The sequence below is a fragment of the Stegodyphus dumicola genome, chromosome 4 (assembly GCF_044657685.1).
Source record: "Stegodyphus dumicola isolate Sdum_Otavi_A_Nest chromosome 4, ASM4465768v1".
Taxonomy (NCBI): domain Eukaryota; kingdom Metazoa; phylum Arthropoda; class Arachnida; order Araneae; family Eresidae; genus Stegodyphus; species Stegodyphus dumicola.
The window spans coordinates 226,838,353-226,850,439 of NC_140771.1; the positions used below are offsets into that span (position 1 = coordinate 226,838,353).

General features: G+C 30.4%; 1 protein-coding gene across 3 annotated transcripts in view; it reads left to right on the plus strand.

Moving 5' to 3' along the window:
* The window catches only part of Br140 (bromodomain-containing protein 140), a 32,566-nt gene extending 24,091 nt beyond the window's left edge, over window positions 1–8,475 (plus strand). Inside the window, exon 4 of one of the 3 annotated variants that reach the window (XR_015040891.1) lies at window positions 8,398–8,475. The gene's annotated coding sequence lies outside the window, so the exon portion shown is untranslated. The remainder of the gene's footprint in view (window positions 1–8,397) is intronic. The other 2 variants (XM_085816062.1, XM_035350985.2) reach the window with 2 other exon arrangements.
* Window positions 8,476–12,087: the final 3,612 nt, after the last annotated feature.

Here is a 12,087-nt window from a genome sequence, read left to right on the forward strand (position 1 = left end):
ATTTTGTCCTCAGTCCACTTTAGCGGAGATGAACTTTTAAATCTCATACACAGTGCAAAGTGTGTGAAGTTTGTAACAGATTGATGTCTAAGGCTTAACAGATTTCTGAATAAATAAATTCCCACCATATACTTAAGCCTTAGTCAGGGCCGGCGACTGCCTGATGCAGTTTCTGTGGGTCCTAAATTCTGCTACTCGATGCGGCCATACGTGCCTTGTTGCTGGTTCTGGGTTTAAGTGAATGACATTTCAGTTATTCTTAATCAAATAGCAATCAAATTCAAATAGCCCTAAATGTAATCTTTGTGTCTATAAGTGTCATCAACAAAATCTATTTTTAGCATATGGAAAGAAATTTTTGGTAAATTTTTTCCTCGTCAACATTTTTTAGCGTGTTTAACTTAAATCTGTAATCATTGCCAAGTGTAATGTCAACATAAAACGTTACCACACTCCTTTATTATCCAACTACTAACATAAAAGAAATTGTTAGACGTCATGTGTCATGCGTCATTACTCAATTTGTCATGTTTTGATAAACATGCAGTGATGAAAGGAAAGTATAATAAATAATAATTCGCCAGGTTGGCGTCAGATCAGATGTATCTATGTGGAATGATACGGTTTGAGATGTATGCCAAGCAGATATGCAGCAGCGAAGCCAAATTACTAATCGTACAAATTTATGCAAAAATGAATGTTTCTTCAATAACAAAGTATTTTATTTAATGTTGAAGTGAAATTAAGAATCGGGACTCGCCAGGTGTTTTATTATGCGTGGAGGGGGGGAAATCAAATGCGTGTGCGTAAAACCTACGAGAAAACGTTGTTGGTGGTTTTGAGGTCCAGATTTTAGCTTCCGGATAATAGACGTCCGGATTTCAGACTTTGTACTGTATATGTCTATGAAACCAGCTAAGTGTAGATTAAGAATATGAATGCTGTGCATATTTAATTTACAACTTTGAGCTTTATCATGGTACGAAGGATTAGATACCAAGGTCAGAAAAAAGTTATGATGTAGTTATGCATTTAATAAAATCACACTTAAAAACAAAGGCCATGAAATCTATTCAGAGGGATTTTTCATCTGCATAAATATTAAAATAATAGAAAATTGAATGTCATTGAAAAAAAATTGAAAAAAAAAATGAATTATGAGCTGTAAAAGTTTTGTCATCATTTTAAAGTAGATGTATTTCTAGGCACACCTGCAAAAAATTAGAATTTGTTATTCAAAATTTCCAAAGGTATACACAAATTTTAATATTGATGCGGTTTTAAACTTTGACATATTTGTTATAACTGATAATAACACCAAATATGGTTTATGTACTTTGTTAAAATTATTTGAAACAATGAACGATGCATCTTTTATTCCACTCGCCTGCAGTGAAAGGGAAAAGAACAATGGTTACCATAAATTAAGAATAAAACTAAAAATAGTGTGACAAGATAAATTAAAAAATTTCTCAATAATTTTCTCATCACATTTTACAAAATTTAATATTTAGGCATAATTTGAGGCATCGAATCAAATTATGAAAAACAAAATAGTTGTAATTTCAGAAAAAGTCCGATTTTATGTCCAAATACCAATGTTAAAATAGTGCTATGTATAAAACTAATGTATCCCTAAGTCATGCTTTCGAGACATGAAAAACACAAGTTAAATTTTGTCAATTGACCCAATAAAATGGGAGATATAAAAATGTTTCCCCTTTTTTGTGTACAACGTGTACATAAATATCACAGCATGTTTTCTTGCTTCAATAACATTGTTAACTGCAGTTCGGAGAAGTAAATTTCACTCCTCCAGCACTGTGGTCTTAAGAGCATTTACATGTCTAGGAGGAGGATGTCTTTTTGCAAATGCTTTCCTTGGGTAATTTCATAAATTCTCTGTTGGGTTAAGATCAGAAAATTTTGCTGCCTTGCTCAATGTCTTCACTTTCAAGGAATTTATCATTGAGCTTTACTCAATGTGGACTAGCATTATGATCCATAAATAAAAAGTGGATATATACTTCAAGTCTTACATGAAGTTCTAAGACCTTATCCTGGTGTCCGTCTGTCCATTAGTAGCTGAGTGGTAAAGTCGCTAAACACTAGTAGTTCTGACTGGAGCTTGATTCCAGGTGAACGGGCTGGCTTCATGGCCAATTTCGTGGTTTTCCTATTATTTACCATGTATATAAGTCAGATTTTCATAGAAAGTCCTCCATGAAGGCATCACTGCCCTTAAACAGATATGCTTTGCCGTAATCTCAATTAACCAAACCTGATATCTATGGGCTATCATAGATCTGATGTTGAAAATATGTAGGAATGTATGTCCATCAATTATTAATCCTTCCCAAAAGCATTGCGCTTGCATTACTGAAACAGTTACATTCTGTAATGTTCAAAGGAAGTTTTCATGTTCCTGACTCCGTCTAGATGTAAACACATTTAGAATCAGATGTTAAACTAAACTTCGAATCATCAGTAAAGAGAGCGAACTGTTGGTTTCACTACAGTTCTGACGTTTTTTGCACCAATTAAAGTGATCCCTCTTTTGTTGTGAAAACAGTGAAACACATACCCTTAGATTTCTACTTAAAGCCTTTTTTTATTAAGCTTTCTGTATACAGTTTTCTATGATATGGTGGTTTTTGCAAATCTGAACATAACTGCCAAGCTGTAGACCTCTTGTTACGACAGGCAGTTATTGCCAAATATTGATCTTAAGAAGCCATTGTTATTAGTTTACAACCTTCTCCAGGCCCCCTTACAACAGTTTTGGAGTTCTAAAATTGTTTCCATATTGTAGAGACTGTCTTGAAATATTTAAACATTTCACTGCTTCCATGATTGTCTACCTTGCTTCTGAATGGCTAATGATTTGCCATTTCACAGATTTTTCCAAATGATACATCAGAACCATAACAAACTGTTTGAGTCCCTTACATTCTGAAATCAAATGCTCTATTGTAGACATTCAGTTTGCAAAATGTGCCTGATTCTCCATCAGATGACATTAATGCTAAAGTCAGTCATTCAGTCAGTATAAGCAAGAAATTCTTGAAGAAAGGGAAATTAAAAAAGAATTTTTTTTATTTACGTTATATTCATCATGGGGTGGTAGGTTAGGCAAAGTGTATGAGGGATCTGCCAGAGAAAAGAGACGGTTTTGTGGAGGATTTTCTATTGAAAACTGGTCCATATTTACATGTCAATATTTTGTTTCCTTTCTCTCTACAAGGTCCCTAAAAATTTGCAGTATTTTAAATTCAGTTTGTTTTTATTATGTTTTGAATCATAAATATATGTGGCATAATTTTTATGAATAGTACAATATTGAAAATTTTGTTATCTTTAATATAATTCATTGTGTGTATTATTTAAGAATCCTACAGATATTAAACTGAATGAATGTTAGAATAAATTAGAGTCACTTTTGCATTATGAAACTTGGTAGCATCAAAAACAAATAAGCATCAAAAATTATATTGGCGAGGCTTCTACCTGTGTTTTGATGCAGAAACCTTAAAAAGATTTTGCATTTGGATTGTACTTGAGTGAAAGATTTTCTTTATCAGTCATATAATCTTTTGGAATATACTCCTGATATGCTTGCCTAAATAGGTAAGCCTGAAGATATTTAAAACTTATAAGTGAGTCTCTTGTAAGTTCTTTTTTCAACACTTCTATTTAAATGTGTGTGAAGACTTCTAGCTTGTTAAATAAAGATTTCATAGTTATTCAACTTATGGTTCTTTAACCCGCAAGCGCGTGCTCCAAAATTACCAACACGAGAAGACGCGCTGGGTATGTCATACCTGAAAGCAATTAACACCTTTTAAATTACATTAATAATATAAATATGGGTATAAATGTGGATTAACATAAAAAACAATGAGCTTTAGAATATTTTAAAGAATATAATAAACGAAGTACTTAACATACAATTATTTTGCACATCTCTGGCAGACTGAACACATATGCTCTATACAAATACTGATATTTCATTTCTCGCACAGAAACCGTGTCTTTCTGTTCTTGATTTTAGGGCACTCAGTGCATCTTCTGTAAATGTTTTTCATCTTTTTGGATGGTGTTTCCATGTTGCAATCTTCTGAAATTCTTTTTTCTTTTAGTTTCAAAGGGAGTATGATTTGCTGCCGTCGTTGATTTGAGTAATCTTCCACTTTCGAATAACCAGTATTTCCTAGAATTTTAAAGATGATGCTTTTAGAACTAGTCCTAACATTCGTTCGGAATTTGTTTTTCTTCCATACCAAGCCATTTTTACCAACATAATTTTCATCATTTCATTGATTTTCTAATTCACTATCTAATTCAGTGTCTGTATCACTGTCTGTTGATGAATTATAATTGCTGTTGTGTTCTTCATCTATTAATTCATTCTCCTCTTCCCTAAACATTTCATCATCTGTTGAAATGGCTTCTAGCATATTTCTCAACCTTTTCTATTTCTTTATCATAACTTAGATGCTGCGCCATGCTGACTAACTAAGAAAGGGAGGGTGAAAATCTGAGAGATGCGACAAGGCGTGTGGGTGTCACATACTCAAACGGTACAATTCCTAGAAAAGTATATGAAGAATACTCCACAGATTTCCCAGCTTCATGAATGTGACCTTGAATTCAGCTACAAAAGGTTTCGTCCATTTTCAGGAAAAGGGTTTTGAGATAAGAGCCAAAAAATATCCCCCCCCCCCGGGTATGAGATACACGGTGCGCATACTCACAGGTTAATAAAACTGTGCTAAGTAGAGGGCAGTGCACCTAAACACCTTAGCTGTGTTAAATGCATGACATCAGTAATCAACTTCAGTCCGTATTTGTGTGAGCATGTCTGCAGAAATTACTCTCCTGGTTTTAGTTATTTTTTGACTCTTCTGATCAGGTTACTGAATTTTTTTTGGATTACATATGACATGTAAACCCAATTCCTTCCAAAAAATTGTGTTTAGCTGCCAAATCAAAATGAATGGTGATGAAGCCATAGAATTCTTTATAATTCTTTGTCTGTGTAAATGCTAAGTTCTGTAACATATCTAAGTATGTCATGTCCAGTTTTCTCCTTAAAGAGAAATAAATTCAATAATGCAGTCATACATGATTCTGTATCGAATATTCATTGTCAGATTTTATCGATAAACTCCATCAGTTAATGCTGTGTAAAGAGGGAAGGGAAACAGTTTTCGTCATTAAATAAGGGCTGTAGCAATCTAAGCAAACTCTAAAGACCATTAAACAAGAATCAATGATTTGATTGTTCCTCCCTGCCAAAAAAATGTTTCAGTAAATAGAAATATGCATAAAGTGCTTTGAATAAAAATGTTCTCTGTCAAAGAGATTGAGTAAATATTTTAGTTTTACTTGCTTTCATTAGATATATCTTAGAAATTTTTTTAATGAACTTCATTTCATCCTCATGCATGAGCTTATTTTAAAGAAATTTTATAGGTTAATGTTTATCATAATTTTCTTTTTTGAATTTTTCAATAATTTTTATTATAAATAAGGGAATTTTCCTATATTTTTTTATTTAATTCAACTTTGACTCCACTTATCAAAATAGTGAAATTTTCATTTCTTCCTTTTTGTAGTATAAGAAACTAAATATATTGACTCTGTTGCTTTCTAATTTTGGTATGCCTGCTGTGTGGTAATTGAGAAATGCATTCTAAAATTTGTTGTAAATGGAGACATAATATGTTAATGCATGGTTGGGATTGGATTCAGAAATGTAAGTATATATGCACGTGTCAATGTATGTATGTGCATATATGGGTATAAACACATTTACATATGTACACTGCACAAAAAAGGGGGGGACAGCTCTATATCTCCCATTCTACTTTTTTTGGGGGGGGTCAGCTTCTTGGTTTTTACAGTCTTTATTATTGTGAATTTTAAATTAATCAAGCACGTGCAGTACAAAGTCCGCGATCCGAACTCTTTGGGACTTCGGCAATCCCGGGTTTGGGATTTTTCCCGATATTAGATCATTTTAAATCTACTAAGATGGCTTGTAGAAATTATAAAATTAAAAATATGAAATAGTGATTTATGAAATAATGAAGCATGGTATCAAAATTTACCAAAAAAAAAAAAAAAAAAAAAGAGCTTAATATTTATATGTTAATTTATTAAACATTTCTTTCAACATAAGTTGTTTAAGTTGATTCGTTTTTTGGGCTAATACTTTCTACAGTACAACTTCTTTAATCCGAACACGTCGGGACTTCGGATTAGAGGTTTTTCCAGATTATAGATCATCAATTTAAATCTGGTGGCATGCAGAATTTATAAAATTAAAAATATGAAACCGTAATTTATGAAGTAAAGAGCAATTATGATCTAAAGGGTATCAAAATTTACAAAAAAAAAAAAAAAAAAAAAAAAAAAAAGCTTAATATTTATTTGTTTACTTTATTAAACATTTCTTTTTGTGTAAGTTGTGAAAGTTGCTTCGTTTTATGTGCTAATACTTTCTCTTTAATTCTATAAACAGATGTAATTTCTTGTTCAGTTACAAAGTTCTGCTGTTCAAGTCCCGTAATTGCTGTGCCGAGAATACCAACTAACTTGTCAATCGAAGTTTTTTTGTTTTCGCTAACTTCTTTGTCACTTTCTTCATGCCTTTATCCATTTTTTTTTTTTTTTTGCAGCAATTCCACTTTTTGTTTGATGGACATTGAAACATGCTTTTGCTTTGTAGATGCTTTGGCAACTCCAGAATCGGAAACTCTATTTGACATAATTGAAAGTTCAAGCTTACTTTTTATAAAATTGCTCTAACAGTCTGCAAAAAATAATAAGCCGGATCCAATTAGGAGATTAATGAACAACGCAATCTGCAACATTAAGTGAAATAGATAATTAGATAATTTTAGCCTAATTTATACCGTTCGTTATACATTAAATGCGCATGCATAAACGTATGCGCGTTTTCTGCGTAAATGCATACGCATGCGCTGAAAGTTTGTAGTTTTGAGGTCCGGATTATAGATCATTCCGGATTTTGGACATCCGGATTAAAGACTTTGTACTGTATTTAATTCTATAGACATATAATTTCTTGTTCAGTTACCAAGTTCCATTGTTTAAGTCCTGTAATTGCTGTGAGAATTCCGACTAACTTGCCAATAAAAATTATTTTTCAAAAACCTCTCTGTCACTTTCTTAACTATCGGTAGCAATATTTTCTGGATCTAGAACCATACAACAGATTTTGCCGTCTGTTAATTGATTAAGGATTGGGGCATTGTCATCACAGTGAGAAATCTCTGTTAACTTTTCTTTCCTAATTCTGCTGCCCAGTGCAGCCATGCGAGCTCTGATGCTGGTTCTGGCTTTATGTGAATAACAAATCAGTTATTCTAAATTCAAATAGCACGAAATATAATCTTTTGGCTTATGTGTGTCATTAACAAAATCTATTTAAAGCATATAGAAAGAAATTTTTGTTAAATCTATCCTCGTCAACATTTATTTAGCTTAAATCTGTAATAGGTTAATCTTTGTTATTCAATTATTAATATAAAAAAATGTTTAGGCATCACTGCATGAAACATCACTCAAGTTGTGTGTTGATGGAAACAAACTATAATAAATAATAATTAGCCAGGTTGGCATGGAGGATATTAAAATATTAGTTGGTGTAAAATCAACAATGTTTCTGTGTAGAATGTTTCGGTTTGAGATGTAGTGCCAAACAGATGCGCAGTTATAGAGTCAAATTATTGATCACACAAATTTATGCTAAAGTAATTATTTCTTTAATAATGAATTTATTTAGTGCCGAAGTGAGAATCGTGGCTCTACGCATGTTTTATTATAAGGAGGGCAGGGACATAAAACGCGCATGCGTAAAGCCATACCCCCCCCGGAAAAAAAAAAAAAAAAAAGAATTGGTTTGTGGTGGCTTTGAGGTCCAAATTTTAGATCATTCCGGATATTAGATGTCCAGATTTCGGACTTGGTACTCTCTATGGATTGGTCATGATGTAAGATTTTGCAGATTAACTTATATAAATCATGATATAGGATTCTGCATGATTAAAGCCACTTAGTTATGCTAATGATTCAAGTGGGAGAAACTAAAAGCCATTTTTTTCTTCTTTCCTTGTGAAAACAAAGTCTGTTTGCAGTTATATTATTCCATATCATACTATATAATTTGTTTTACTAAAACTTCTGAATTAACTGTTAACAGAAATTGTAAATAAAGCCTTAGTGTTACTCTTATTTATTTTTAAAGGAGTTCAGAAATATACTTATGTATATATTAACTTTGAAAAAATATGTACTATGCTGCATGTGTAACTAAACATTAGATGTATTTAAATATGTTTCATAAAGTGTTTTTCCTTATTTTTGTAGGCTGTGAAACATGAACTTGATAATGAAATGCAAATCATTTGTAAAAAACTGCCAGATATGCAAGAGAGAACTGGATATAGTACAAATGATGCAAACGCTGCATGTTCTATTTTCAAAAGTCGTGTTCAGTTACATTATGGCTAAAATGTTTCAGACCATTTTTTAAAAAAATAAATTTAAATGTTTTATGAACTGAACTAGAACCAGACATAATATTCTGTTAGATATATCCATATATGCTTATCACAAGATGCAGATTTTAAAAGCATAATCTCTTGTTATTTGAAATATGTTCACATTATTATTTGTCATAATAAAATTGCACATCTGTAACTCTGTTACTTAACTTTTACATTGGGCTGCAATCTTTTTCATATTATTTTATTTTAATGGTTATTTTTGTCAAAGGTTTGCTATGTTTTGCACATGCAGCAGCTTCATAAATATGCATTTACCAAACAGTTGAAATAATAGTGAGATTTTAATGTATTTACTGATTGTAATTCTTTGATATTGAGCACATATGCAATTTTGTATTTTCTCAGTTTTCTGACAGTGCAGATCTGAATAAAGTATTGAAGCTTAAGACAATATATTTCTTTTGTTTGAAAAATACACCACCTTTTGTTTGAGTTACTTTATTTTTAAATTTTAACTTCTAGATTAACTTTATAAACATCAGATTTATTATTAGTCAGGTTTATTATAAAATTGAAATTGTTGCAGTTTTAGAATAGATGTTTATTCAGTAAAATACAGAATAAAAAATTTTTATTTATTAATGGATTACTAATGGATTCAAATTAAAAGAAAAGGAAAAAGTTGCATGAATAATTTAAAAAAAAAATTAAAAATTAGAATTCAGTTTGGAAACTTCAGATTACAGTGTAGCATCTTTATAGAATTTATTATTAAAAAGTTTTTAAAATGTAAAGAAAGTTTTAAAGTATTAAAAAATTAAGCATTTTGCTTTTCTTCTTAAATAAAAATAATATCCAATTTTGAAGATTCTTAATAAATGTAAATCTTTACTTTTGTATGAAATTAAAACTCAGCCTAAAAAGAATTGCTGTTACTAAAATTCTGATGTTTGTAGCTGCATTTCTTTTTTGAGTGTGAAATGATATAAACAGAACAAATATAAAAAAGAAAGTGCCAAAGTATGTCTAGTATCACTTATTAAAATAATCACTTCCATTACAAACATAATCTAGTTTATTAGGCATCAAGTTTATATAAACAGTGATTTATGTATTGCAAACTGTGATATCAGCTTTATGGTTCTAGTGTTGTAGTTTCCTGAAACTATCTTTACTGTTGAATAAAAATAAAACTCCACCCCCTTAAAATTGAAAATTTAAAAATTCTGATGTTTGTTTCTGCATTTCTTTTCTGAATGTTAAAATGGTATAGCATAAAAAATGACAAAAATTTTGCATGGTAACTGCCACCTGTTAAAATCACTTCTGGTCCAAACATATTGTGTTAATTAAATGGTTGAGTTTATTCAAGTGTCATTTGTCTATTACAAATTGTAGTATCAGATTTAAATTTGTTTAGCAAAATAATACCTCACCACTGATTTAATAATTATTATGTAAACTAATAATTAAAAATTAAGTCTAAAATTAAATTATTTAAACCATTCTGAAATTATTAAAAAAATTTTATGAAAATGTTTGCATGATTATGAGCTTGATAGAGTTTTTAGATTTTACAAAGAATTAATCTGTCAATGCTTGTTTCTTCTTAGTCATCAGCAGTGTTTCAGTTATATTCCCAAGATCATAAACCAGCTATTAGCTTTTCTAATTATCACATTTTAATTCAAGTTTTTTAATAAAGGTTGGCATGTTTTTTTTTTCCCCCATATCACTTTCAGTTTTTGCAGCTCTTTTAATACTTTCTACAATAACATAGCCAGTGTTTTCACTTTTGAATATTATCATCATTTATTCATATGTATTCTAAAAATGTGTCTTCATAACTTAGCTTAAGGAGACTGACCTCCATGTGTTAACGATAATATATATGACCTTTAGCAAAGATGTCAACTTAGTAATCTTCTTCCAAGTCCTTGCATTTGCATGAGTTTCAATTTTGTTTATCATTTTTTAAATGATAACTATAATATTCATGATCTCCTTTAAATCTTTGCTTTTTTTAAGTTTCAGTTTTGTGTGTTATTTTTATATATCCTTAAATTTTAAAATAAAAAAAAAAATTAGTTAATGAAATTATTGTGGGTAGTAACAAGATGCAACGGGTTCATCAATGTCTATTTCTATTGATACTGATATTTCCAGTTAATCCTTATTATGGTTATCAGTTTTTTTAATAATTCCTTTTATAATGGAAAAAGTTTACTTGCGCATGTATTTGCTTTTCTAAAGCAAATAAAGTTGGATGCATTTATACTATTACTAAAACAGCTCCATATATCTTGCAGTGCTGAGTTTAAACTTCAATGCCAGTCTGTTTTCTGAATTCACAAAATCATGTTAAATTATACACATTGAGTTAAAAAAAATCATTCTGTTTTATTGTCAAAATGTGAAGGGAAAAACGTGTATGTGCTGTGGATACACTCATTCATCAATGTTTACGTTGATAAAGTGTTAAGTGTTCCCATACATTTTTTTAAAAATATTCTCTAGGATGTTATATTTTGGATGCAAACTGATGAAGATATCCAGATTTCTTATGGATATTGTATTTATAAAAAAATGTTACTGGAGTTGGTTCCAAATTTTTGGTTAATTTTAATGATTTTCTGGTATGCTTATTCACAAAGTTGTAGTGAATACTAACTCGGTATTTGAAAACATTGAAAAATACCGAAAATGTTTAATTTAATTGTTCTTTGTTTTGAAGCTAAGGATGACAACAATTTGTAAAGTGCAATTTAAAATGGAATCCTAACATTTAAGACTTTTATTTTGAAAAACATGTAAGATCTTATTTTTCTATATTTAACTATTAATTTTAAGATTTCAATAATATAATCAATTAGGTGTTAGATTAATGACTACTTTCTTATATAAGCACACATAAAAGCAAACTGTTACTGCAACTCATTTGCATTGGCATGCAAAATGCAGTTTCTTACATTTCTGCATCTGATGCTTTTATTCAGTTCATTGTATATAACTGTTATAAAATGTATTATTGCTCTGCTTTAATCATTACACAAATAAAAATGATGGAACATTTAAAATTTCATTTTATATTAGAAACTCTCTTGTTCTTTGGTATAATCAAATGTATGAAACTTCTAAGACCTTATGAGAATTATCATTATGTCTTGTAAAATGTCACAGGTAGACTGAGAAACAGTGTAAAGGACCCTTTTGTTTAATTCAAATAAAAGTTAATAGAAGGCACCACTCATGTTTACAAAAAACAGAAAGCATTTATGACTTAAATCAAAGGAAATGAATTTGACTTAAATAAGTAAATGTAATATTAATCCAACAGCTACACAGATAGAGAAACGCACAAGTTGGCTCTTGTATAAGTTGACGTAACAATCCTAATGGCGAGATTAACGCAATGCCGCAGAATACAGCCAATTTCATAAGTGTATTTTAAAGTGCAGATTGCAAATTTGGTGCAACCCTAAGGATGCTCAATAAAGCAGTGAAATTATTTGCATGAATTAGAAGGAAATTTACTGTATCAGGATCTAAT